The 26,333-nt window shown below is 47.6% G+C and overlaps 1 protein-coding gene and 1 non-coding gene across 8 annotated transcripts in view; one reads left to right on the top strand and one right to left on the bottom strand.

Moving 5' to 3' along the window:
- Positions 1–26,333, bottom strand: part of RPH3AL (rabphilin 3A like (without C2 domains)) — a 154,746-nt gene that overhangs the window by 95,466 nt on the left and 32,947 nt on the right. For 2 of the 7 annotated variants that reach the window (XM_061389542.1, XM_061389550.1), the window contains exon 1: positions 22,727–22,892. The exons of 4 other annotated variants lie outside the window; for them this stretch is intronic. The gene's annotated coding sequence lies outside the window, so the exon portion shown is untranslated. Of the gene's footprint in view, positions 1–4,903; positions 5,133–22,726; positions 22,893–26,333 lie in introns of those variants that run through there. One more of the 7 variants, XM_061389546.1, reaches the window with a different exon arrangement.
- On the top strand, positions 9,766–9,838 carry TRNAG-UCC (transfer RNA glycine (anticodon UCC)). Its single transcript has one exon. It is a non-coding gene; the product is annotated as a tRNA-Gly (tRNA).

The raw sequence follows: 26,333 nt of genomic DNA, 5'->3' as shown, positions 1-26,333 counted from the left end.
GCATTTGGTAAACAAAATCCCAGCCTGGACCTCAATATCCTGAGGAGCCCAACCTCCCAGAGCTGTTTGGAGCTGGACTTGCAAACTGTGAGCAGCGGAAAGGTCAAAGGGCCAGATGAGAGAGGCAAGACAGGGGGCATTAAGAAGCAAATAAAACCCATTCTGCCCTCTCCCATGTCCCAGAGGGTGGGCCGGGGGAGGGCCCGGAGCCTTCTCAGGTAGCCTGTGCAGGGCTGGAAGAGGGGGAGGGGGTCACCCCAGGGCCAAATCTGAGCTGGTGCCTGGACAGCTGCCAGGGGAAGGATCGGGAGCCTGCGTTCAGCCTCCTGCCGTGATCCTTCAGTCATGCCTGCCCTGGGTGCGGGAGGGGAGGGTGGCTGCCTATTCACGGCTGCTGCTGAGTCTGTCATGTAGACAACTAGCTGGGCCTGGATCGGGGGGTCGGGGGAGGAGATGAGGGCTTGAGGAGGGGAAAGAAAAAGCAGGGATGAATATAAAAGAATACTTGCCACCCAACCGCTGCTTCCCGAGGCCTCAAAGACACTGCCTAAGAGCCTGCAGTTCTACACCCAGGTATTAATATTCCAGGGAACCCTTAGCAACAGGCCCTGACATCTGCTCTGTTACTATGATACGGGAAACATGATAATAGAAGCAAGATAAGGTGAGCCGAGACATCAACATTTCCTCCACCTGTCACACCGCACTTGGAGGATGAAGGACGGAGACAGGGAGCCTCAAAGGCCTGTCTGAAACCCGAGGGAAGCTCTCTGCGGGCTGATTATGCACGAGGCAAGGCTGGAGAGGACGCAGGAGATGAGAGAAGAGCCCTGGGGAAGCTACTGCCTGACAAAGGTCCCCAGGACTCACCCTGTCATCGGGCACCCTGCCAGCTCTGCTTCCTTGGGTGACGTCGCTCCCACCCTACCCCTTCATTGATTCTCCCGTTGTCTTTGCCCGGACTCTGGCAGGAGCTTCCCAGTTGGCCTTTGGACCTCCAGGGGCTCACTACGCCCCCTTCACTTGCAGTCAGAGAGGTCATCCCTGAAGCATAGGTCAGACCATGCAAGTCCCTTGCTCTTAAAACCTTCAGTGGCTCCCCTTTGCCCAAGATAAAAACCCAAGCTTCACCAAGGACACCCACAAACTGGTCCAAATGACCCTTCCAGTATCACCTGCCACCTCATCTCTCCCACGAGGCCCACACTCTTGTCGCTGGGAACTGGGATGTGTCCTGGCTGCTCAGCTTTGTTTCCGGAACTTGTCCCGTGACCCACCTTCCCTATGCACACTGGCAGCCCGCAGAATGGGAATTCGGAATCGACCCCATTTGCCTCCCCTCAGCATTTCAGTCCACTCTGTGTCCTGGGTGGGGTGGGGAGGGGGTCTTTACTTCTGGTGGGGTCTTTAGATTCCTGCAGCCTCTCCTGTCTGTGCTCTGGGCCCTGCAAGGAGTAGTCCAGCCTAGATGCCCCAGGGCACATCCCCACATCCCCCGTGAGCCACAAGACTGAGCATGCTGTTGGCCTCAGACAGATAAGCAGCACTGCTTCTGTCTTCACTGCCCTCATTCATTCATTCAACAAACAAGCTCTGAGTGCGACTCTGCGCCAGGCACGTGACACATCTCAGCTGACTGCAGGGTGAGCAGGGGGCAGCTCCCCGTACCCGCCCCCCCAGAAGGCCCCACTTATTGCTGCAGGGGTCTTCTCCCCAGGGAAGTAAATCCTCACCCAAAACGTCCACTCCAGTGGACGCAAATCCCTGCCCGTCTCTTTGTCTCCGCGATTTCTCATTCCCAGGCTAAGATGATACTTGGAGCCTCCAACCAAAATGAGATGCAAAACGCCCTGCTCCTTGCTCCTCTCACTTCAGGCGCCAGCCCTCCAATTTTAACAGCCACAAGCTCTGCCTACCTGTCCCCAGAGGCATAGCTCACTTCTGTCGTTTCTAAGATGCCTGAAACAGCAGGTGGAGGTCCTAGCTGAAGACGATCACAGAGCTGATGGCAGGCGACTCCAGGGCAACCAGACTCTTGGGGCAGGACTTATCCTCGAATACACAGGAAGGAGGGAAGCCTCAAAGGGCCTAAAGCAGTGCTCTGGTCCTCAGGGCACCAGGCGGAATTACTTCTGAGGGCTGCTATAACCAAGTACCACGAGTTGGGAGCCTTACAGTCCTAGAGCCTGGAAGTCCAAAACCAAGATGTCAGCAGGGCCAAGCTCCCTCTGAAGGACCCAGAGGAGAATCTGTCTACGAAGTATCTGCTATAGTTTCTGCTGTTTGCTGGCGATGCTGGGTGCTCCTTGGTTTGTCGCTGCATCACTCCAACCGCTGTCTTCATCTTCACGTGGTATTCTTCCCTCTGTGTCTCCATGTGGCCATCTCCCTGTGTTTCTTTTCATGTTGAATTAAGACCAGGAATTTCCTGATGGTCCTGTGGTTGGGACTCTCACTGCCAAGTGCCCAGGTTCAATCCCTGGTCAGGGAACTGAAACCTCATAAGCCGTGTGGCAAGGCCAAAAACTAAAAAGACCATAGGAGATTCCAATATGACCTCATCTTAATTAATTACATCAGCAATGCCCCATTTTCAAATTAATTCACATTCTGAGGTTCTGAGCATTAGGACTTCTTCATGCCCCCTTTAAAAAAATTATTTATTCATCTGGCTGCATCGGGTTTTGGTTGTGGCACACGGGCCTCTCTCTGGTTGAGGCAAACGGGGTCCAGGGTTCACAGGCTCAGTATTTGCAGCGCAAGGGCTTAGCTGCCCTGCAGCACGTGGGATCCTAGTTCCCTGACCTGGGATCAGACCTGAACCCCCTGCATTGGAGCTCGAATTCTCAATCACTGGACCCCCAGGGAAGTTCCTCAATATGTCCCCCTAGGGACACAATTCAACCCATAATACTCAGGGAAGAGAAAGGCCAGAGTCCTACTTTGAGAGTGGGGACAGCAGAGACAGGGGACACTGTGAATGTACAGATGTTCAAAATGGTCTTTACCCCCCACCCTCAAGGTCCTGGGGTGCTCAGGACTGGGAGAGGGATCTATTAATACATTTAAGACAGGGAGTTATCATATGTGTGCCTGCGTGCGTGCTAAGTCCCCTCGCTCATGACCGACTCTTTGTGAACCGATGGACTATAGCCCGCCAGGCTCCTCTGTCCATGGGATTCTCCAGGCAATAATACTGGAATGGGTTGCTATGTCCTCCTCCAGGGGATCTTCCCGAACCAGGGATCAACCCATGCCTCTTATGTCTCCTGCATTGGCAAATGGGTTCTTTACCACTAGCGCCACCTGGGAAGCCCCGGGAGTTGTCATGGTTGCTGTGAAAAGTGGATTTGGGAAAACGATCTCCTTTGGTCACTGCTTGTCTTGGGAGTTCTTAACAGGGGACCAGTGAACTTGGACAGGAACAAACTGTATTTTCATTAACCTGTAACTGAAATGACCTATTCATTTTGAATACAGGCAACACACCACAGTCATATGAAAAGTTCCAGTGTCTCGGTCATCAATAGAATCACAGATATTTTCATATCACAATACAGAGCTGCAGATACCTCGATGTTATTTATGCTCATCACTACTTTAAAATTATGATAGTTATTACATTCAGATGAACATTATACTACAGACAATAGACTAATATGTTAAAAACTAAATTTTTATAATCCTGAAATTGACATGAATATTTTTTTAACATCTAATAACCAGAACTAGAAAATAACTAACTTGAGATAAGAAAACCGGCTTCTTATGGGTTGACATTTTCTCAATAAAAGAAAGCTACTTCAAATAAAAAACTATTGTTACCAGTTCTTCCGATAATCTTGTCTCCTAATAGATTTAGCAATTAATAAAAGCAAATAAAAATATCATATGTTGTGGCGATTTTAAAAATTACAATGGTTACTAGACCTATGGTATGGCTGTTTACTTGCAGAAAAGAATGGCAACCCACTCCAGCATTCTTGCCTGGGAAATGCCATGGACAGAGGAGCCTGGCAGCCTACAGTCCATGGGGTCGCAAAGAGTCAGAGGTGACGTAGTAACTAAACAACAACAAGGCTGTTTACTTAACGATTCAAAAAAAGAAGCACATAAGTTACTATATCAGAAGCTTGTTTTGTTAAAAAAATACATTGTGATAATAATGTCAATACAATTGGCTTCTTCTGTAACACTGTTCGTGCATTGAGAGCCGTTATTTTGAGAAACATTCCATAGGATTCACCAGATGGTCAAAAAAGACATCAATGGCACAAAAAGCAAAGAACAGGAGATGAAACTGAAACTTAGCTCAAAGGTTACCAGGATAAAATCAAGCCCTCAGGGTAAGCAGCTGTCTGTGGCTCGGGGGACTCTGCTCAGAAAATGTCCAATGTCTGTCCCAGGTGTCGCCAGGCACCTGGCTTAGGGTGCATGGCTGCTGCTGCTGCTAAGTCGCTTCAGTCGTGTCCGACTCTGTGCGACCCCAAAGACGGCAGCCAACCAGGCTCCCCCGTCCCCAGGATTCTCCAGGCAAGAACACTGGAGTGGGCTGCCATTTCCTTCTCCAGTGCATGGAAGTGAAAAGTGAAAGTCAAGTCACTCAGTCGTGTCCGACTCTTCACGACCCCATGGACTACAGCCTACCAGGCTCCTCCGTCCATGGGATTTTCCAGGCAAGAGTACATGGTGAGGAGTGTAAATGCTATTCGTTTCGTAATGCAGAAAAACAAGCCTGCTTCCATCTATTCAATTTGTGTGGAAAATCTCAGGCAAACAGAATTTCTGCAAAGGAAGTCTGATTTCAGCTCGCACCCAAAGGTGCTTGTTGGAAGAGCCCAAGAGAAACCTCTCCATGAGGTAGAGACGCCTCTGGAAGGAAAAGAGGCCCACCCCTTCTCACCCCAGCCTCAGGTGTGCCGACAGGGTGGTCCTCTGTGCACTCGGGTCCCAGGAGCAGCAGCCTCTGACAGCCCTGCCAGGACCCCGGCTCTCAGGTGACTCTCCTCAGGGCTCCTCCAGGTCCTTCAGTCTTCTTCCACCCACTTTCCCAGAGCTGGGGAAGGAACCCTGGCCCTGACTGTTTGCTTAAAGCCAGCAGCCAAGGCAACCCCTGCTGACCCAGCTGCTATCTGTGGCCAGCTGTCCCCTCTCGTTCATGGAAACACAAATAGTTGGTTCCCTGTTCCAGCTCCAAGGTTAAGTACTCACTGCCCAGGTGCCAGCTATTAATTTCTCTGCACACTCCTCAGTTCCCCTGGTGGAGGCTAAGACCGCGAAGAAGTGGGGGTGTCCATCACGAAAGACCCTGGCGAGGACTGCTGAAGACTCAAGCAAGGCGGGGGGGTAGGCATCTGAGAGTGAGAAAGGGGACCACCCCCAGCAGGTGGCTAGGTACAGAGAAGATGAGCAGCGAAAAGACCAAGCAGAAGCACCGACATTTTGCCAGTAGTTTTGGAGGTTTTAAGGAGGAGCCCACAAATCAAAATGTCCCTGCTCGTGCTCAGTCTGGCCCTGAGCTACCAAACTGGGAGGGAAAGCATAGGACTGCACAAGGCGCTGCCCACTTGCCAGGTGCTGGCCACAGGCTGGCCAAGTGAAACTCATCACAGTCCCAAAGGGATGGCATGTCATCATCCACTTTCAGAGAAGAGGTTTGACTGATGATTGAAAGGTGCAGCCACTCGCTCAAGGCCATGCAGCTGGCCCCTGGCACTTTCTGTCACCCTCTCTGCCCCCAAGGAGTCCTGGCAGCAGCGTGTGGCACCTAATGAAGGTAATAAAGCAAGGCACGCTCTCCAAGCCTCTTCTGTGCTCCTAGCCCTTAGGAGTGTGCCAGGAGTTCATGGAAACTAAGACCTGTAGGAACTGGCCAAATAGGAGAAGGCTTGGGGTTACCTGGAGCAGAGCTTCAGGTACTGCAGAGGAGGCAGGCTGGTGTGAATTTCCTGGAGCAGGCAGCCAGCAGCTGGGACTCGAGGTGTGAGGCCCAGGAAATGGGCAGCAGGGTCTCCAGGGCTGTTATGCCCCCTCCTATGCCCACAGGGCAGAGTGACATGAAGCCACAGGTCTCAGCCACAGGTCTCCTGACCCAGAAGCTCGCCCAGACCTCAGTCACCCTAGGATCCTGAGTGATTCCCCTGCCTCCTGGCTCACCCACCTGACTCAGCCTACCCTTCCACCAGAGGGGCCCTGCCAAAGCCTGGCTCTGCTCAGACACTTGCAAATCAAGCCTATTGTCTCCACTTGGGAGTGCCAGGCCATCTACAGGCTCTACGCCACCTTGCCAAGTCTGTCTCCAGACAAACAGAAACACTTGGCATCATACCCTGTTAGATGCTTAAGCCCAGGCCTCCTCCAAACAGCCCCGGCTGCTCCCCAATCCACATCCACTGCCCTGGCCTGAAGCACTGATTCCCTCCTCGGCATCTCCACATTTTTTACCTCTTCCCAGCACTTCCCAGTCTCTGGTGGCTTGTGAAAGCTTCTGACCTCTCCTACTGTACAAAACACTCCCCGAGAGCAGCACAAAGCTTGTGCCCAGATGACACTCAAAGCACATGTGCCAGAATAGAACTGAGAGTCCACAAGTAAACCCACCCATCTGTGATCAACTGATCATTTGACAAGAATGTCAAGACCACTCAATGGGGGAAGAAGAGTCTTTTCAGTAAACTTCGATGGCAATGGAACAGTCACATGCAAAAGAATGAAGTTGGACCCTTACATCATACCATTTAAAAATGTTACTCTAAATGGATCAAAGACCTAAATGTAAGAGCTAAAAGTTGTAAAGCACTGAGAAGATAATAGACAGGCAAAACTTCGTGACCTCAGATTTGGCAGTGGTTTCTCAGGTATTAGAATGTAAAGCCAAAAAAAAAAAAAAGAATGTAAAGCCAGGGACTTCTATGGTGGTCCGGGGGCTAAGACTCCACGCTCCCAATACAGGGGGCCTGGGTTTGATCCCTGACCAGGGAACTAGATCCCACGTGCCACACTAGATGTCCCACATCCCACAACAAAGACTGAAGACCCTGTGTGCTACAGCTAAGACCCAGGACAAATAAATAAATATAAAAGAATGCAAACCCAAACCACAATGATACATCACTTCATACCAAAAGCATAACCAGAAGAAAAAAAATAAATAAAGGGGACGTTACTGACATTAAAAACTCTGTGCACCAAAGAACTAACCCTAACTCCAAATGCAATCTTTTCATGGTATATTTATAGAAAAAATATTAAAAGAATGAATGCTTACCATATAAACCTTTTATTAAATTTCATAAACAGCAGAATTACTATTGCTTTCCATGTATAACCTCCCTGATTTTTATGGCTCAGGTCTACCTTGAGTGTTTGAGAGAAAAAGAAAAAATGTCTATTAATAAACACTGCCTTTCAAGATTCTGAATAAAACGGGTGGCTTCAATGCCCGTACCTTGCGACCCAGGCCCACACACAGCCAGCACAACCCACCTCATTCTCCAGGGTGCAAATCTTTAAAGCTGAACATGTGACAATGTAACTTTGGAAGGCAAGGATGCTAGAAAAGCTGCCATCCTGGTCTTGGAACTATCTTCTCCCTCAAAAATGGGTTCACTTGTACAACAAAAGATAGGTACGTTTATTGTTAAATTATCTTAACGCACGCAAACAAGAAATAGCTTCAAATGTCCATTTAGAGTGAAATATATACATAAATGATTCATAAAATGTTAGAAGAACGTGAAAAGGTAACTCACAGAATGGAAAAAGATATTTGCATATCACATATCTGATAAGGGTCTGCTGCTAAGTCACTTCAGTCGTGTCCGACTCTGTGCGACCCCATAGACGGCAGCCCACCAGGCTCCCCCATCCCTGGGATTCTCCAGGCAAGAACACTGGAGTGGGTTGCCATTTCCTTCTCCAATGCATAAAAGTGAAAAGTGAAAGGGAAGTTGCTCAGTTGTGTCCGACTCTTAGCGACCCCATGGACTGCAGCCTACCAGGCCCCTCTGTCCATGGATTTTCCAGGCAAGAGTATTGGAGTGGGGTGCCATTGCCTTCTCCGGATAAGGGTCTAGTATCCAGAAAAGATAAAGAACACCTACGAATCAACACCAAAAAGACAACTCAACTAATAAAAGGGTAAAAGACTTGAATGGGGCCTCCCTGGTGGCTCAACCGTAAAGAATCTGCCTGCCAATGCAGGAGATATGGATTTGATCCCTGATCCAGGGAGATCCCCTGGAGAAGGAAATGGCAACCCACTCCAGTACTCCTGCTTGGGAAATACCATGGATGAAGGAGCCTGGCTGGCTCTGTCCATGGGGTTACAAAGCGTCAAACACGACTTAGTGACTGAACAGCAACAACAAAGGATGTGAACAGACATTTCTCCAAAGGAGAAGCGCACACGCCTAAAAGCACATGGGAAGACCCTCCACGTTACCAGCCATCAGAGATATGCAAACCCAAACCACAATGAGATGCCTCTTCACGCCCATTAGGATGCCTATCATTTTAAGAACAGAAATTAATGCGTGTTAGCAAGGATGCAGAGAAATGGGAACCCTAATTCATTGCTGGTACAGATGTAAAATGGTGCCATCACAGTGGGAAACGGTTAGTAGTTCCTCAAAAAAAATAAATACAGAATTACAGTCCTAATCCAAAAGAACTAAAAATACATTTCGAAGCAAAAACAATGGATCTTCTTCTTCAGAGAAGATCTATTCACAGCAGCTAAAAGGTAGAAACCACCCAAATGTCCATCAACTGGTAAACAAGATGTGGTGTAACCAACAGTGGACTATTCGGTTCAGTTCAGTTGCTCAGTCATGTCTCACTCTGCGACTCCATGAATCGCAGCACACCAGGCCTCCCTGTCCATCACCAACTCCTGGAGTTCACCCAAACTCATGTGCATCAAGTTGGTGATGCCATCCAGCCATCTCATCCTCTGTCGTCCCCTTCTCCTCCTGCCCCCAATCCCTCCCAGCATCAGGGTCTTTTCCAATGAGTCAACTCTTCGCATGAGGTGGCCAAAGTACTGGAGTTTCAGCCTCAGCATCAGTCCTTCCAATGAACACCCAGGACTGGTCTCCATCTCCTTGCAGTCCAAGGGACTTGCAAGAGTCTTCTCCAGCATCACAGTTCAAAAGCATCAGTTCTTTGGTGCTCAGCTTTCTTCACAGACCAACTCTCACATCCATACATGACCACTGGAAAAACCATGGCCTTGACTAGATGGACCTTTGTTGGCAAAGTAATATCTCTGCTTTTTAATATGCTATCTGCTGCTGCTGCTGCTAAGTCGCTTCACTCGTGTCCAACTCTGTGCGACCTCATAGAAGGCCTCCTACCAGGCTCCTCTGTCCCTGGGATTCTCCAGGCAAGAACACTGGAGTGGGTTGCCATTTCCTTCTCCAATGCATGAAAGTGAAAAGTGAAAGTGAAGTCGCTCAGTCATGTCCGACTCTTAGCAACCTCATGGACTGTAGCCAACCAGGCTCCTCTGTCCATGGGATTTTCCAGGCAAGAGTACTGGAGTGGGGTGCCATTGCCTTCTAGGTTGGTCATAACTTTCTGGCCATAAAAAAGAACAAAGTGCTGATGCATGCAACAACAGCGATGAGCCTTGAAAACATCATGTTAAAAGAAGCCAGGCCACAAAAGACAGCATAGCATATGACTCCTTTTATATGAAACATCTAGAATAGACACATCTATAGAGACTCTAAATAGATTTAGTAGTTGTCTAGGGCTGGCGTTTCCTCGGTGGTCCAGTGGTTAAGACTCTGCACTTCCACTGCAGGGGGCATGGGTTCGATCCCTAGTTGGGGAACTAAGATCTCACATGCTGTGTGGCACAGCCAAAATAATAATAGCAGCTGCCTAGAGCTTACGGGGGAGGAAGACAGGTGATAGCTAAAGGATATGGGGTCTCTCTTTGGGGAGATGAAAATGTTCTAACACTGGCTGTGGTGACGGCTGCTTATATCTGTGAATATACCAAACCCCACAGAATTGTATACTTTTTATGGGTGACCTCTATGGTATATGAGTTACATCTCAATAAAGCTGTTACAAAACAAAGCATGGAGCACAGTGAAGCACAGACCGGGGGGTCTGGACAGGGCAACCAGGTACACAGTCTCCAGGGGACAAAGAACTGGCCACTTACATTTTCCCATCACCCTCTGATGGCCTGGGGACAGATTAACTACAAATTAACCTCAATATGAAAACAACAGATGGTGCATTTGTGAAAACACTGTGGGAGAGGGGCAGGGGAGAGAGAGAGAGAGAAAGCAAATATGGTCAAATGCTAAGAATGACTGAATCTAAGTGGAGGGGTTTCTTTGTCCTGTTTGTCCAGATTTTCTGTAAGGGTTGAAAATGTTCACAGTAAAACTTCCATAATGAACTCTCAACTGCTAAAGCTGGAACTGTTGGGTTTTTTTTAAGATTTTTTTTTTTATGTGGACCGTTTTTAAAGTCTTTATTAAATTTGTTACAATATTGTTTCTGTTTTATGATTTGTTTTTTGGCCAGAGGCATGTGGGATCTTAGCTCCCAGCCAGGGGCTGAACCCACACGCTCTGAATTTGAAGGCCGAGTCTTAACCACTGGACTTCCAGGGAATTCTCAAAAGCTGGAACACATTTTCCAACAACAAAAATGACAATAGTACTGGATTATAACCCATAAGATAAACTAAATATGATATAAAAATTGAATAAACAAATTAATAGGGGAGGCGGACAATTCTCTCTTACAGAAGGGCTACTACTGCAGCTGCTGCTGCTAAGTCGCTTCAGTCGTGTCCGACTCTGTGCGACCCCATAGACGGCAGCCCACCAGGCTCCTCTGTCCCTGGGATTCTCCAGGCAAGAACACTGGAGTGGGTTGCCATTTCCTTCTCCAAGGCATGAAAGTGAAAAGTCAGTCGTGGCTGACTCTTAGCGACCCCATGGACTGAAGCCCACCAGGCTCCTCCGTCCATGGGATTTTCCAGGCAAGAGTACTGGAGTGGGGTGCCATTGCCTTCTGGTACCAGTTAATAAATACAGGCATATCACATTTAATTGTGCTTTGCAGATAATTGTGTTTTTCAGCAAATTGAAGGTTTGTGGCAAACTTGCACTGAGCGTCTACTGGGGCCATTTTTCTAACAGCATTTGCTCACTTTTTGAGACTCTGTGTTACATTTTGGTGATTCTTGCACTGTTTCAAAATGTTCATTACTTTTATCATTGTTACCTGATCTACAATCAGTGATCTTTGATGTTATTTTTGCCAAAAGATTACAACTTACTGAAGGCTCAGATGATAGTTTGCATCTTTCAGCAATAGAGTATTTTTTATTTGAGGCATGTATGTTGGTATGGGCTTCCCTAGTGGCTCAGACAGTAAAGAATCTGCCTGCAATGCAGGACACCTGGGTTCATTCCCTGGATTAGAAAGATCCCCTGGGGAAGAGAACGGCAACACACTCCAGTATTCTTGCCTGGAGAATTCCATGGACACAGGAGCCTGGTGGGCTACAGTCCATGGGGTCGCAAAGAGTCGGAGAAAACTGAGTGACTTTAATTTACTCAGCTTGTTACATTGTTTTTTAGACACAATGCTATTGCACACTTAATAACTATAGTATTATGTGAACATAACTTTTACAAGTACTGGGAAACCAAACAATGTGTGACTCCCTTTGACATTTGTTTTATCCCAGTGGTCTGGAACTGAACCTGAAATATATGTTCGGTCTGCCTGGTACAGAAGGAATGAAGGAAACAGAAGAATCAGCATTAAAGCACCCCAGTAATAACTGTTGCAGGCCAGATTCGTGGACAGATACTAAACTTAGAAAGTTAAAAGAATAGTAACTTTACAGGGGAGACACCTTGCAGATACTACCTTACCCAAGTCATCAAGACTAATATCACCAGTGATAAGACATATGGACATCAAGGCCCTCCTGATACCATATACTGAGAAAGATACATCATCATTTTGGTAGTATTCCTGCCCCAAACACATAACTGCAATGTAAACATGAGAAAATATCAGTTCAGTTCAGTCGCTCGTGGAGAGACGCTCTACATAACAACTGAGCGGAACTCTTCTGAAATGTGAAGGTCATAAATGATAAGGAAAAACTGACAGGACTTCCCAGGTGGTCCAGTGGCTAAGACTCCATGCCCCCAGTGCAGGGGGCCTGGGTTTGATCCCTGGTCAGGGAACTAGAGCCCACATGTTACAACTAAGACCCAGTACAGCAAATATAAAAAATACATATATTTAAAAAAACAAACTGAAGAGCAGTTACATTGTTTTATAAGATATTAACAAGGCAAGCAGGGTGAGGGGTAGGCAGGAACTCTGTGAACCATTCTTTGGACATTTATGGAAATCTAAATAATTTCAAAATAAAAAGCTTTAATTTGTTTCACAATTATAAAACAACAAGTTCAGGACTTCCCTGGTGGTCCAGTGATTAAAAAATATGTGCTTCCAATGTAGGGGACATGGGTTCAATTCCTGGTCAGGGAACTAGGATCCCACATCCTGTGTGGCCAAATAAATATATAAAATAAAAACCAGCTTGATTAAAGGTATCTGTTATTCAGAAGCATATATACCAAGGGATATGTGACATGCTGCGGCCCCACATCCCCTCCCAGCCCAAAGCCCACCTGGGGAAGGTGAGAAGGGACTCAAGGGGTGACTGTGGGGGCCCCCACTTCCCCGCATGAGATGTGGGCTGGAGGGAGCAGGAGTTAGTGGAGGAAGGGGTTAGATGTCTGCCAAGGTCTTTCTTATTTCTGAGACAAAGGATGACGCCACAAAAGGAAAAGAAGACATAATCTAGCATTTCACACATGTGGCCTTCTTTGTGTCAGGCGGTTTGTGTGACTTCTATTGCTTGAAACTATTGCACTTGGGGACTTCCTGGCGGCCCAGTGGTTAGGACTCAGTGCTTTTACTGCCAAGGGCCTGGGTTCAATCCCTGGTCGGGGAACTAAGAGCCTGCATGCTGCAGGTCACAGCCCAAAAAATAAAAATAAAAGAACCTGTATTATTTCTATACCTTAAGATGACATGGACTAAATACTAGATGACATTTTTAACTAAATAACTTTCCAATCTACTTAGTGCCTTGTTTTCATTGCTTTCACTTTATTTATTTTTAAACATTTTAACTTTTAAAAAATTAATTTTTATTGGAGTATAGTTGTAGTTTTGCTTTAACAGTGAGTTGAGTCATCCATGACACTCGACCTCCCCCATTAACCTGGGGGGCATTTTGTCTTATTACCACTATGTACGTTATCAGTGTGTTCTCCTCAGGGAGAATTTACAGTGTGTTCACAGACCCACCAGCCAGAGATGCTGCTGACCTGGGGTCTGCACAAGGGAACCAAGTGCAGTAAAATATTAATAGTAGAATCTAAAGCAGTGGGCATACAGGTGGACACCACAAACTTCTTTCAACTTTGCTCTATATTTTTATTTTTTCATGATAAACTATTATTAAATAAAAGTAAAATTACAAAAGAATATTTTGGGCATGCAAACCGTAAACCAGATTCACAGCCTCAGTGGGAGAATGCGCCTAGGAGGCCCCTCTGCAGAAAAATACACCCACGCCTGTTCCTTCTCCCCACGGGTGTCTGCAGGCGACAGGGCTCTGTCTGGAGGAAGGAGAGGCAGTATCGTGGCCAAGGCCAGGGGCCTGCAGAGAGTCTCCACATAAATACATTCAGTCTTTGGTTTCAAACCAAGTCAGAAAATGGGCAGCAGCCACAGGTTTTATTAGCTCCAAATGAATCTGGCAATGGATACCCGGGCTGACCAAGCAGGCCCCAACCTGGTCACATACCCCAGGTGGCCCGGCCAGTGGCTGATGAATTCTCTTCTTCTGCCAAAACATAAAGGGCAGACTCCTTCCGAGTCTGTTCTTTGGGGCAGGTATCTGGGATCTGCCTTCTGGCTCTGTGTGAATTATTAGCTCAGTGACCTTGGCAGCTTCCTTCATCTCTCTAGGCCTTAGTTGACTCATTGGTAAAATGAGTAGCTGCCTCCTGGCCTGTGGGGAAGAGTAAATTAGATCAGTGGTTCTGAATCAGGGTGATTTTGTTCCCCCAGGAGGTACCCGGGGGCCAGATGGATAGTGGGGAGAGGTCAGGATGCTGCTAAACACCTTACAATGCACAGCAGAACACCCTACCCCACAACAACATAAAATTAGCCAGCCAAAAATGTCAAAGCGCCAATTTGAAAAACTGATTTAAATGGTACAGGTAACACACATAGATAGGACCCAAATACTGTGCAGTCTCAGTGAAGGGCTGCTGCCATCACCACCGTTATCACCATCACCACCACCAGCATCATCACTGTTATCACCACCATCACTATCACCATCACCACGGTTACCATCATCACCAGCATCACTATCTTCATCACCACCACCACCACCAGTGTGATTCGCCTGGAATTCCCAATACCCAGAAGAGCACAGGTAGGAGGCATCAATGAATGCTGCTGTACTGAACTGAATAAACAGGACTTTCCTTAGAGTTAAGGACATTCCAAAATGTCCCTTCAATCCCTTAAGCTCCCCTGAGGGAGCTGAAGCAGGTAGGAGCTATGAGATGGGTAAGGGGAGTGAGAGGGGGGCGCCTTGGAGAAAGGGTCTGAGCAGATGATGGCAATACCAGCCGACACCCTTATTTAACCCTGAATGTGAGAGTTCTGTTCTGAGCATTTGACACGTATTAATTCGTTTTACTCTCTCAATGGCCCAGGAGGTCGGTTTATAATAGAATAATATATTATAATAATATGCTATTATTACTCCCCTCTATGAGCATACCTGCTGAACTGCTGCATCCCCAGTGGGAGGGGGCAGCAGCTTTGCAGAACTCGCCCTCTGCTGTGGTCGGTCCTGGCGCTTCCCTGACTGCTCTACAAAGAGCCTTGAAGGCATGGCCCTGTTTCCCAGTAGCCTGTGTGTATGTGGATGGTTTCTGGGCCTTTCATTCAGCACTGCGGGAAATGCCCAGAGGAGATCCTTTCTGGGCAGGGCAGATGCCTGGTGAGCAAAGTGTATATCAACAGGCAAGAGAAGTCAGGAAGAGGGGAAAGGCACGTGGCTTTCCCGAGAAGGGTGGGGACCATGTTGGTGAGGCCACCTAACCGATCCCAGGGCCCATCTTGAAAGGAGCCAGGAGTGGGCCGGTCTAGAGTCACTGCTGGGAGGGCCCCACCAACCTGGTCACTTTCCTGCCTCTCTGCCTTTTCCTCACTGCCACCAGCAGGATCTCCCTCAGGAAAAAAAAAAAAAAAAAAAGGCCTACAATCCATCTTCAGAGAAGTCAGAACGGGGAGTAGCTGGGGTGCCGACATATATAGCCAAGCTGGAGAAACAGGAGCCCAGGGGACACGGTGGGTGGAAGGAGTTACCAAGAAGAGGTGAGCAGGACGAGTCTGGGGCTCCCACCGGGGAAGGGAGAGGAGGATGGGAAGGGCTGGGTGAGAAGCAGGTACTTTCGGGGACATGGCTGGCTCCCCACGCGCAGGTACATCCCAACTGTGCACTGTAAGTGCACATGGAATTCTAGTGGGTTCTGAGGTCTCGAAAATGAGGGCATGAGGGAAAGCCAAAATGTCACACAGGAGAAGCAAAAGGTATTTCTGCTCATTATCTATGAGAAGACCCATCACTAATTGAGCGTTTACTATTTCTCCAGCTGGGTGCCAAGGACTTTATAGAATCATCTTCTCTATTTCTCACAGCAGGTTTTAACATCTCCATTTTACAGGTGAGCAAACTGAGGCTCAGGGAGGCACACGATGTACCCAAAGTCACACAGCGTGTAAGTGACAAAGCCCAGGATTTGACCTCCAAGCTCAATTTCTTGATCTCAAGGATATCCCAAGTTCTCAGCACTTAACAGAAGTATGTGTGTTTTGGGGCCTTAAGACAGTGAAGAATTTGTTGGCAATTCGGGAGACCTGGGTTCAATCCCTGGGTTAGGAAGTTCTCCTGGAGAAGGAAGTGGCAACCCATTTCTGTGTTCTTGCCTGAGAAATCCCAGGGACAGAAGAGCCCGGCAGGCAACAACCCGTGGGGTTGCAAAGAATCGGATATGACTGAGTGACTAACACTTTCACTTTCCCATGCCAGTCACCCTCACCCCCACACACAATCTTTCATTATCCTTTCAAGTAAGTAGAGACAATATTCTAAATAGGGAAAACAATATTAAAAAGAAACAAGAAGGCAAACAACCCAGTTAAAAACAGGCAAGAAACCTAAACAGATACCTCACTGAAGAAGATATGCAAGATGGCAAATAAGCATAAAGATGCTCTATGTGATATGTCATTGAGCAACTGCAAATCAAGGTAACAACGAGATACCACTGCACACCTATTAAATGGCCAAAATTCAGAACACTAACAACACCAGATGCTGACGAGGATGCTGGGCAATAGGAACTCTCATTTACTGCAAAATGGTCCAGCCACTTTGAAAAGCAGTATCTTACAAAACTAAATGTACTCTTATTATATGATCCAACAGTTACACTCCTTGGTGTTTACCCAAAGAATTGGAAACCTACATCTACACACATACAAATATGGCATACTAAAGTTTATCCCAGATTTATTCATTATTGTCAAAACATGAAAGCAACCAAGATGTCCTTCAATAGGTGAATGGATAAATAAACTGTGCTATATCCAGACAATGGAATAAAACTCAGCAATAAAAATGAAACGAGATGCCAGTCCAGGTTCGATGCACGATACTGGATGCTTGGAGCTAGAGCACTGGGACGACCCAGAGGGATGGTATGGGGAGGGAGGAAGGAGGAGGGTTCAGGATGGGGAACACATGTATACCTGTGGCGGATTCATTTTGATATTTGGCAAAACTAATACAATTATGTAAAGTTTAAAAATAAAATAAAATTTAAAAAAATTAAAAAAAAAAGAAATACATGGAAAAAAAAAAGTGAAAAAAAATTAATAAATAGAAAAATAAAAAAGCTACCAAGCAATAAAAAGACATGGAGGAAGCTTAAATGCATACTGCTAAATGACAGAAGCCAATCTGAAAGGCATGATATTCTGAAAAAGATAAAACTACAGTGGCAGTAAAGAGATCGGAAGTTCAGGGGGAGCAAGGGAAGGATGAATATGCGGGACACAGGGGATTTTTAGGACTGTGAAACTATAATTCTGTAATGATATGGTCACGGTGGATACATGTCATTATACGTTTGTCATAACTCACAGAATGTACACCAAGCGTGACCCCCTAAAGAAAACTATGGGCTTTAGTTTACAGTAATGTATCACTATCACGCGTGTATTGGTGGTTCAGTGGTAGAATTCTCCCCTGCCACTCGGGAGGCCCGGGTTCAACTCCTGGCCGATGCACTGCACTCTGTGTTTGGGGCTTCCCTGCTGGCTTAAACGGTAAAGACTCTGCCTGCAATGTGGGAGACCTGGGTTAGATCCCTGGGTGGAGAAGACACCCTGGAGAAGGGAATGGCAACCCACTCCAGTATTCTTGCCTGGAGAATTCCATGGACACAAGAGTCTGGCGGGCTACAGTTCACGGGGTCACAACTAACATTATTAGCATCAGCTCATCATTTGTAACGAATGTACTGCATTGATGTAAGATGTTAATAATGGGACTTCCCTGGTGGTACAGTGGTTAAAGATCCGCTTGCCAATGCAGGGGACACGGCTTTGATCCCTAGTTCTGGAAGATTCCACGTCCCATGGGGCACCTAAGCCTGTGCCATCCAACTACTGAGCCTGAGCACCCTAGAGCCCGTGCTCCATGAAAGAAGCCACCCCAGTGAGAAGCCTGCGTACTGGAACTAGAGAGCAGCCCAGTGCAATCACAAGTACGCGTGGGAGTCCCTGATCACAGCAATTCTACCACTGAACCACCAATGCAAGCATGATAGTGATACATTACTGTAAACTAAAGCCCACAGTTTTCATTAGGGGGTCACGCTTGGTGTACACTCTGTGAGTTATGACAAATGTATGACACAGTAAAAAATGTTAATAAGGGGAAACTGGGGCAAGGGAGAATGTGGGAACTCTGTACACTTCAGTCAATTTTTTTCTGTAAACTTAAAAAAAATTTAAGTCAAATGCTACCAGTGAGATCGGGGGAAATTTTTTCTTAATTTTCTTCTACAGCCAAAAAATATATTGCCCTCATCTTCACCAATGAGAAAGAATCTTGTGATACTCTATAATTATAATTAGATGTGTATAATGTGTCATACTTTTCAAATTGTTTTCGTGTTGATTAACAATTTGATCTCCTCCTATCTGCAAACGAGAAGAGTGCGTACCGCTCATGCCTTTATTCCACAAACATCTTCTCCATCCACATCTCATGGCTCACATGGCTGGGAGACACAGCCTGGCACTTAAGAGGGAAAGGTCTTCATCGGATGCATCACAATTTGAATGCATGCATTTCTTTCTTTACTTGTTAATCTCTATAAGGTCTGTAGGGAGAGAGGCCACCTCTGTTTCGTTGGCTGTGAATACCCAGGGCAAACTGTATATGAGTGGGATGAATCCTGAATGAATCAGACAATGGCGCTAATAAATGCTGGGACTGTACCAAGAACAGTGGGAGCAAAGAGCAGGCTCAGTTAGGCATTCTCTCTGCGGCAATCCCAGAGGGCTTCCAAGTGGAGGAAGGTCTGGCAGAGAGCTGAAAGGGAGAAGTAGGGCTGTGGCAGGCATTCCAGGAAGAGAGTCATCCTGGTAGAACTGCCAGAAAGGCAGAGGGCTCTCTTAATGCTAAAGCTGGAAAGGAACTCAGAGAATAGCTGGTTAAGGTCATAGGCGATTAGGACACAGCTCCTGGGTAATAATTTACGGCAGGTTGAGATCAGAGACCTGGGGCTTCCCGGGAAGCTGTGAAAACAGCCATGTGTGTGCTTAGATGCTCAGACGTATCTGACTCTTTGTGACCTCATGGACTGTAGCCCACCAAATTCCTCTGTCCATGGGATTTTCCCAGCAAGAATACTGGAGTGAGTTGCCATTCCCTTCTCCGGGGCATCTTCCCAACCCAGGGATCAAACCTGAGTTTCCTGAGTTGTAGGCGGATCCTTTACAGCCTGAGCCACCAAGGAAGACCAACTTTGTTCTCAGGCTTTCACCTAAGTGAGGCTAATAACAGTGGAAAGCGAACTCAGATTCCCCTCCTCCCTACACGCACCTCCCCTGGCATCTAGGGAAGGGGAGTGTGGCCAGAAACAGCCAGGCCAAAGGCAGGATCTCCAAGTTCAAGATTTCCCATTCTACACCATGTGAATTAATTATTTTAAAATTAAAACAACCCTTCTGGACTTCCCTGGTATTCCTGTGGTTAAGAATCCACCTGTCGAGGCAGGGGACACGGGTTCGACCCCTGGCCCAGGAAGATCCCACGAGCCAAGGCGCAACTAAGCCCGAGAGCTGCAACTAGCCACACTCTAGAGCCCAGGCTCCGCAACCAGAGAAGCCGCTGCAATGAGAGGCCCGAGCACAACAAAGACTCAGCACAGCCAAAATTAATTAAACAAACAATGCTTCTCCCCTACCCTAAGTGATACCCTCCCCAAAAATGTCTCCCAATAAAACTGATGTTTAGAATTGCAACTCTAGCTTTATGTCACAACAGCATTAAGAGCGGTGAATACTTACATGCACCTTGGCTGAATCATAACTCACGCATTCCCTGAAGCCACGCTGGGGGTACCCAGCACCCCCATTTTACAGATGCACCCCAGCACACCACAAGGAGCGGCCCCACGCCAGACAGGGAAGCACAGACGGTGAGCTCTTTCTCCCAGGTGATATAGCTGGTGACAGTCTTACTCCCACTGACAGTCCCAGCATTTGAGTTTGGAATCAGGCTCTGCACTGAACCTACTGTATAATTTGGGAGTAGCCACATTTCCCTACCCCTTGTTTCATCCTCTGTATAATGCAGGTCATGACACTTTCTTTCCCTAGCAGGTCCTGTCCAGGGTGAACAGAGTTCTAGACACAGTGCCTGGCCCAGAGTTGGCCCTCAAAGGGAAAGAAAACAAAACCTCGTTTTTAAATCAAGCCTGCTTCTTAACTCCTGGGGATATTCTGTGAACTAGAAGAAACAAATGGAACAATTAAACGACAACAACGAAAATCTGTAACCCTGATGACCATAGGCTCAGCTGATAAATGAAACCTTAGCCCGGGTCTGTTAGCCAGGCTGTCCTGACCAAACTGCAGGGCAGGGAACCGAATGCTTCCTCTTTCTGCAGGAACCGGTGCTCTGACTCAGAGCCAAGCTTCCTGCAGCAGACCCACCCGCTTCCCCCCGAACATTCCACACTCAGCCAGAAGATCCCAGGAATGGGCCACTGGGCCCAGCTTGGGGAGACAGGCACCTCCCTTTCGGGCCTCCACACACAACTTCTGATCCACGCCCCTGCCCAGCTCCCACCGCCTCCCCTCAGTTCAGTTCAGTCGCTCAGTTGTGTCCAACTCTTTGCGACCCCATGGACCGCAGCATGCCAGGCCTCCCTGTCCATCACCAACTCCCAGAGCTTACTCAAACTCATGTCCAATTGAGTCAGTGATGCCATCCATCTCATCCTCTGTCATCCCCTTCTCCTCCCGCCTTCAATCATTCCCAGCATCAGGGTCTTTTTAAATGAGTCAGTTCTTTGCATCAGGTGGCCAAAGTACTGGAGTTTCAGCTTCAGCATTAGTCCTTCCAATGAATAGTCAGGACTGATTTCCTTTAGGATGGACTGGTTGGATCTCCTTGAAGATCCATGGGATTCTTCAGGCAAGAATACTGGAGTGGGTTGCCATTCCCTTCTCCATGTGTGGCAACTAAAATGGAAACCAAGATTTGCACATGGGGGTGGGAGGGAGGCTCAGGAGGGAGGGGATATAGGTATACCTTGAGTGGATCCACGTTGTACAGCAGAAACTAACAACACTATAAAGCAATTATCCTCCAATTAAAAAATTAAAATTTAAAAAAAGATTTGCACACACACATTTGCACACCTGCTAGTAAGATACACCCTCTCCCACCTCCACCTTGCTAGATCCTACTCCTCCCCGACACCAGCTGACTCTTCCAGGAGCCCTTTCCTTTCTGAGCCTCTCTCTGAATTCCCCCAGCACACTGTTCCCAAAACTTAAGCATCCCCATGCCACCTGCCATCCATACTACTCTTTACTTAATATTTCCCTTTAAGTCACCTCACTCTTTTATTTATTTTTTTTAAATTTTATTTTATTTTTAAACTTTACATAATTGTATTAGTTTTGCCAAATATCAAAATGAATCCACCACAGGTATACATGTGTTCCCCATCCTGAACCCTCCTCCCTCTTCCCTCCCCATACCATCCCTCTGGGTCGTCCCAGTGCACTAGCCCCAAGCATCCAGTATCGTGCATCGAACCTGGACTGGCATCTTGTTTCATACATGATATTTTACATGTTTCAATGTCATTCTCCCAAATCTTCCCACCCTCTCCCTCTCCCACAGAGTCCATAAGACTGTTCTATACATCAGTGTCTCTTTTGCTGTCTCGTACACAGGGTTATCGTTACCATCTTTCTAAATTCCATATATATGCGTTAGTATACTGTATTGATGTTTTTCTTTCTGGCTTACTTCACTCTGTATAATAGGCTCCAGTTTCATCCACCTCATTAGAACTGATTCAAATGTATTCTTTTTAATGGCTGAATAATACTCCATTGTGTATATGTACCATAGCTTTCTTATCCATTCATCTGCTGATGGACATCTAGGTTGCTGTTTATAATAGCCAGGACATGAAGCAATCTTTTACTTTATTTTTAAAGCAAACTCCACCACAAAGAGAAAACCATATCGTTTGCTATAAATAGAAGGGAACTTTAAAACAAAAAGTCATGGTCTAATGCACACGAAAATAAATACCTAATCATTCAAATGTTTGAAGTGCTCATCCGTATAAAACACATACATTACTGTATGCGTACGTGCTCAGTCCTGACCCGACTCTTGTGGGCCCCATGGACCGTAGCCCGCAGGCTCCTCTGTCCCTAGGATTTCCCCAGGCAAGAATACTGGAGTGGATTGCCATTTCCTTCTCCAGGAGATCTACGGGCCCAGGGATCAAACCCACATCTCTTACACCTCCTGCATAGCTCTTGGTTTTCCTGGGCCTGTCTCACAGTCGTCTGGAGACTAGACACAGTCTAGCCCCTCTTCCAGTGCCTTCACATCACATAAAAAAATATTTAACAGACAGAAAGTTCCAGTTTGTTCAGTTGTAGTAATGGGGTCCTTTTCTCCCCCTGGCTCTGGGCCCATCTGCTGCCCAACTTTCTTCGAAAGCACACATCCCCTCCTCCATCCACCCCTAACCTCTGCCGGCCTACAGGATGGTACGGAAAGTGTAGCAACTGTCAAGGGGATGCAGGGGTGCTCCTCCCTTCCCCAATCCCTGCCCCCTCTCCCTGGGAAGCTACAGGCCTTGGAGTAACCCAGGAAAAAGCAAGTCAACCATTAACACTGCTCTCCCAGCACAGACACACCCTTCCCGGGAGTTAGCAAAGTTCTAGGAAAAGCCTTGGCTCCAGAAAAAATGAAATCTTCCCATCCCCTCATTGCCAAAGACCCCAAAACACCTACCAGGAACCGAGGGGTCTTGGCTTGGGCCTGGCCCTGCTGGCGTCTAGAAGGAGGCGGGTCCCCTCTCTCCCTCACCACGGGTTGTCAGGGGCGACCCTGATGAAGATCTGAATCACTGGGACTTAAGTCAATAAGTGGCAGCCGGGGAAGGCCCAGCTGGAGCCAAACCAAGGCCTGGATTCTCTGGGTGGACCGACGCCCAGCTGAAGCCAATCCATGGGTGACCAAGTTCCTCCTAATGACATTTTCTAAAGCTGAACAGAGGAGGCTGGGGGTGGTGGGGCAGGGGGGCTACAGTGCATGGGGTGGCAAAAGAGTTGGGCACAACTTAGCAACTAAACAACGACAAAGCCGAACAGATGAAGGACATTTCCTATTAGAGGCAGGCCTCTCTTGGGAACGTTTGCATTCCTTTTATTTTTTAAAGTCTCGCCACTTTTACAAGTTTTAAGGACTTTGTTGTTGTTTTTCAAAAGGGCACATTTTACGGAAAAGTATTCAAACTATTCATTTCAGGCAGTGGTCATACATGGGCGTCAGCATTTCATGACTTCCTGAAACTTCAACTGCTGGGGGTGGGACATCCATCCGGGCGTAGCTCCCTAGGAAGAAGGTAAGCTGAGGGCCAGATAACGTGACCAATGACTCCAATCCCCGGCCTCCCACGGGCAGCTCGAGGAGGGCAAGGGTCATGCAGGGAGGAGCTGACACCTGCCTGTAAGGCTAAGGAAGGTGACAAAGATCCCCTTGTTGACTTTTCAGAGTGCAAACAAGCTAATGACAGGAAGAAAGGTGGTGAGAAGGAAAACACCACATCGAGCACCTAATCCCCGATGGGGAACAAGAGCAGGTGCTGCTAGGCAGGCGGGATGGACGTCATCGTGAGGAGTCCTAGGGGATGCCCTGTGTCTCTCGGGGGCTATGTGCCTATCCGTGGAACGAGGAGGGGGTGGATAAAGGGGGCGTATTCCAACCTAGGCCAGAGCGACTCTGCTCTTGTCAGGTCCCTATAATGGATTTTCAGGGAAGATAGCCTTTGAAGAAAAGATTCTGTAGCTAAAAATGTTGAGAAGTGCTAATGTGTGAGCCCGGTCGTATCACGCAGGAGAGTGCCACGCAAGTCTGAGTCTGTGGAAAGCAGCTGCTAAATACCCAGGTGTGCCAGAGACCAGCTGGTCCTTCATCCCGAGTGGAAGCTCTGACTTGAGGAGGAGCAACAGGAGTGGACCTCCTCCACCAGGGCCAGCCTGGCCACTCTGCCCTCCTCCTGGCAGGACCACAGGCTGGAGACTGCAGGTGACGCCAGTCAGGCTGAGTCATGTGTCCAGATAAGAGACGCAAACCTCCATAGCGATGGGGGCCAAGTGCAGACCCCAGAGCCAGGTGTGTGCACACAGGGTCCAGAGGTCAAAGAGAGCTGAAATGTGGTGTCAGGGACTGGAGGCGGCCTCTGGGACAGACACGTGGAGAGAGGTTGGTTTCCACGTGCTCCCAGAAGCTTGCTGCACAGAAAGGCCGGCTGAGTTTGCAAGTCCAGGATGGAACAGACCTCAGGAAGGGAACAGCCTGAGCGTACATCTCCACTTAGGAGGGAAAAGCACAGATGGCACCCTAAAAGCTGCCTTCAGGTGGCTGCTGCCCACATGCCAAGGCCGGGGCCTCTGCTGGCCTTCCACGGGACGTATTACACATTCTGTCCTCCCAGCAGTCCTCTCTGCGAAGGACTCCTCCTCAGTGCCGAGGAAATCGTGCCCAGTCCTTCTGGGAGGGAGAAATGGTCCCTCCCTCCTCTTCCTCAGGGTGAAAGTGGGCTTGACGATTAGAACATTCCTACCCCCAGGGCACAGTCACAGGGTCAGGGCTGGCAGGTGACCTAGGCCCAGCCATACAGAGTCTTCCCTGAGCTCTCACCGGAGTTACTGAGAAATACTCTTTCCCTGTGATAGCAAGCTGTGAGAATGATGTTGGCCTGGGACAGCCAGTGCTACCTTGCTGCCACTTGGAAACATCCTGAGAATAAAGCCCAGCACAGCCGAGAGATGGAGGTAGATAATCCTGATGGTGTTAGCAACTGCTGGATCCAGCCATGCCTGAATCAGTCCTTTGATCCCCAACTTGCCAGGTCCACCGAGTCCCCTTTTCAGTGAAACTAGTTTGAGTTGGGTCTTTGCCATTTGCAATTGGGACTCCTGAGTAAGTCACCTACCCAGGAGCAGGAAGGAGTGAGAATGCACTGCATGTACTAACCAAACTCATCATCACCTTGATGGGTCCCTCTAACTGACACCTAGACGCAGTTTATGGCAAACACACCTCCAATGGACAAGACACGGTGTCCACTCCTGCAGAGGTGCTTGTCACAACTTCCTGTGGCTCTCCATTCAGAATTGCCCAATGACTCCTGACACCACCATTGCCCCCAGCGCTGGAATAGCACATGGTTTCGTCCTGTATGCCAGCTCCACATTGCCGGTAATGGCTGCCTGAAGGGCTGCAAGGCTCTCTCTGGCCTCACTGGGAAAGGGTGGAGATTGAATGGTGATGTCTGGCACGAGAGGAGGAACAGAGAGTATCAGTACATGTGCCACGTATTTCCCTTGCCCCTCAGGACCTCGTAGATCACCACCCAGGCAAGAAATTTCCTTCAAATCTAATTGCCTGGAAAAGCCCTCAGCGTCTGGTCTCTGCTCCTTATGGACCCCATGAACCGTGTAAATAATACAATTTTTTTCCCCTGCTTTGATCACTCATTAGCTCAGAGTTAAATCTGTGGTTCAACCATAGTAAACCATGCACAGCTCAATGGCCTGAATACATAGCCTAACTCTCGCCCCGGTTGTGACCTTCCAGTAAATTCAGGTTTCTCCTGACCTTATTTTTATGGGTTCCTATTAATTACATGGGCTTCCCAGGTGACACAGTGGTAAAGAATCAACCTCCCAAAGCAGGAAATGCAAGAGACCTGGGTTTGATCCCTGGGTTGGGAAGATCCCCTGGAAAAGGAAATGGCAACCACTCCAGTATTCTTGCCTGGAGAATCCCATGGACAGAGGAGCCTGGTGGGGTTAGAATCCAGGGGCTCACAGTCCAGGGGCTCACAAAAGAGTAACACACAACTTAGCAACTAAACAACAACAGAAACACATATACAAACAAATATAAAAAATATCTACACACAACTCTGGCATTAAGTATCTACTTTAGCTTTTATTATAAATATACATTTCTCTAGTTTCTTATATATGCAAGGTATATAGAGAAATAGATATTCTTGTTAGTATCTCAATTCCTTTATAGAAAAAGATGGAGGCATAAATGGAAAGATGGATGGATGACAGGAAAACCAGGAAGAATAAGCCACTGTCTGTGCCTGAGAGAATTCAGAAGATCCTTCCACTCTGTTGTGAACAGAGTCCAGGATCTAAGATTGGAAGACAGGCTTTCAATCCCAGCTCTGACCGGCTGTGTGGCTGTGAGGGGGAAAAACACCTCACACACCCAGTTCATCCCATGCCCAGCCAGCCTGAAGGTTTATCAGCTATTAAATGCATATAAAACAATCTGCCCTACTTCCCTCACTAGATTATAACAGAAATTAAATGTGGTG

The sequence above is a fragment of the Bos javanicus genome, chromosome 19 (genome assembly GCF_032452875.1).
Source record: "Bos javanicus breed banteng chromosome 19, ARS-OSU_banteng_1.0, whole genome shotgun sequence".
Taxonomy (NCBI): Eukaryota; Metazoa; Chordata; class Mammalia; order Artiodactyla; family Bovidae; genus Bos; species Bos javanicus.
Note: the sequence above shows the minus strand (reverse complement) of the source record. Positions and strands in the feature narration are given on the sequence as shown.